Source organism: Sprattus sprattus (genome assembly GCF_963457725.1).
Source record: "Sprattus sprattus genome assembly, chromosome: 3".
In the NCBI taxonomy this organism is placed as follows: domain Eukaryota; kingdom Metazoa; phylum Chordata; class Actinopteri; order Clupeiformes; family Clupeidae; genus Sprattus; species Sprattus sprattus.
This window is the reverse complement of record NC_137922.1, coordinates 9904298-9906731: the sequence shown is the minus strand read 5'-3', so window position 1 is coordinate 9906731 and position 2434 is coordinate 9904298. Positions and strand designations below refer to the sequence as shown.

General features: G+C 42.1%; 1 protein-coding gene across 1 annotated transcript in view; it reads right to left on the bottom strand.

The window, feature by feature from the left end:
* Positions 1-243: 243 nt before the first annotated feature.
* The window catches only part of cavin2b (caveolae associated protein 2b), a 24347-nt gene continuing 22156 nt past the window's right edge, over positions 244-2434 (bottom strand). Inside the window, exon 2 of the mRNA XM_080833907.1 lies at positions 244-2434. This exon is cut by the window's right edge and continues 1428 nt beyond it. The gene's annotated coding sequence lies outside the window, so the exon portion shown is untranslated.

Genomic DNA, 2434 nt, shown 5'->3' with positions numbered 1-2434 from the left:
TGGCTCTGTCTCCTCATGGTAATATGGGTAGGAGTTGGCCCTGTAGCTCCTAACTGCCACATGCCCTGTAGGGATACGGTGACTAAGTGTCTGTGAAACCAAGATCTACCACTAGTTACCCGTGTCATACTGAAGAGATCCTGTACGGCATAGAAATGGATTTTATGTCCACTCGAAACACATCTAAGGAAATATTATCATTGTTCCAAGGAGGCCAATTTTGTTAAAAGTCTTTATTTTGAAAACTCAGAAGAGGTGTTTTAATAATAAAATGGCAAAAGTGAAGACAAAAAGGTCACAGTTTTACATGGTTATTAATAGTTTGCCATTAAAAAAAAAACTCCACAAGTAGCATCTTTGGCATCACTGATAACTCTTGTTTTCTTAGACAACATATAGTACTTTTATATATTATTTAAGTCATTAGCGTAGTTAACATTTTGTAGGATACACAAATATAAGGAAAAAAGGACTTAGCAGTAACATAAAATCACTACATAGTTTTTTTTAAGACTCAAGGAGTCGTCATCCTTTTTCACATAGGCCCAGAGCACACAACATGAGTTCTGTTTTGAATTGCTCAACTCACTGGAGGGCGGTCCATTAACTCCTATTTATTTGCGTGAATTAGGTGTGAATTCTTTGCCATATTTTATCAGGCATTTGGGAGATCTGCTTCTTGACGGGAAACTGAGCTGTACTAAGATGCAGGTAAAGGTAACCTTGACTCTACTTGACCTGTTGAATGCTTGTGCAGAGAGACCTAGCTGTGTTGTGGGACATAAACACTGAATAATAGAGTGTTGTTTATCATTCTTTTCCACATGTCAGCATATCCTTTCCAAATGCTATCAGAGCCTCTGTGCTTCCCCAGCATGCACTAAATTGCGTAACACTCCTGTCATATTAAATACTCAGCACCAAATCACTGCAGCTCTCACACGTCTCTTAATCACACTTGTCATTTATCTGTTCTTAAGCATAACCAGTCCATAGAAGCATATGTGGAAATTAAGATAAATGAGCTTCAGCCCCCAATCCTCAATCGCTTCCATCCCTCTCTTCTCTTTTCCTCCATCTGTCTGTTGTTTACCACACTAAGCTCTTTTGGGTGTTCCTCAAGGCAACATCCAAAGGATCCTCCATCACTGTGAAGTATGCAAACCATCTCTCTCTCTCTCTCTCTCTTTCTCTCTCTTTCTATCTGTTTCTTCACATAGACACATTCCATGCCAGGCCCCTGTCACTCCCGAGTTGAGAAATGAGTTCTCTTGGGGCCGTCTTTCAAAAGCAGGAATCCTCACCCAGCTAGATGCAGACAGTGAGGAGGCTGATGACATACCAGGCCGCACCCCTCTCCATTAAGTAAAACTTAAACACGTAGTCAACGTACAATGTCTGCCTGTTATCACGTACAACATGCATGAGCACTTGAACAACCAACACATTTTCAATACTGGAGCGTTTTAACATGTTACTACATTGAATTCTATGAGTACTATGGTTAAGTCAACAAAAATGTGATGGGTTTTGGGCATAGTTAATGAAGAACTGGGATTTGTCCTTTTTAACGGATTCAAACTGCATTCAGAGGATTTCCCTTTTCACATATCCGTTCCTTTATAATCTACTAATTTTCCTTAATGGAATTAATGACATTGTTAGCATTGCAACATTGCTATGTTACAGTGAACTGTGAATTCATTTGGTTCAGTCAAACACACACTCATTCACTAATAGGTGCATAGGGTAACAGTATGCCTTCTTGGTGGTGCGAAATACACTGGGAGTGTGACAATTAGTGACTGTAGTGAAGTTAATGGAGTTGGGTCCCTGATAGCTTCGGACTCTGGAAAGCCCCCAGGCCAAATTGGGGCCTGGGCTGGTCCAGAGGCATCTTCTACCGATGATACGGTGGTGATGGTGGTACAGAGGTTGGCATCGCCGTCTTGTTTGCCCCATCTTCGATTAGCGGCCATTGCAGGATAGCTTTGTCATTCGCTTTGGATAAAAGCATCTGCTAAATACCTACGGACCTTTTCCTCTGCCAGGCCTTGCAGTCTGTTCTCAGAGAGATGGAGCGTGGGCCATGGAACTCTATGCCAACGAGTGAAATGTGCTGACAGGCTATTCAAAGCTGGCACTCCCCCTGTTTTCTTGCTGAGTGCTTTTGATGTCCTTGAATCATGGTGCTCAAACAGACAAACAGGCAGGCAGGCAGACAGACAGACAGATAGTCAGACAGGCAGGCAGATAGACAGACATTGAGATGGATGGAGATGGATGGTTGTTCAGGAGAGACAAATTCATGGCGATGGATGGTCACTTTCGTTGGTTCGTAAATAAAATGGTTCATGTTTCATGGTTTGACATGATGCAGAAGAACTATTGGACGAAAATGCTCAGAGGCCTAATGAGACCCGACAGTGTAAGA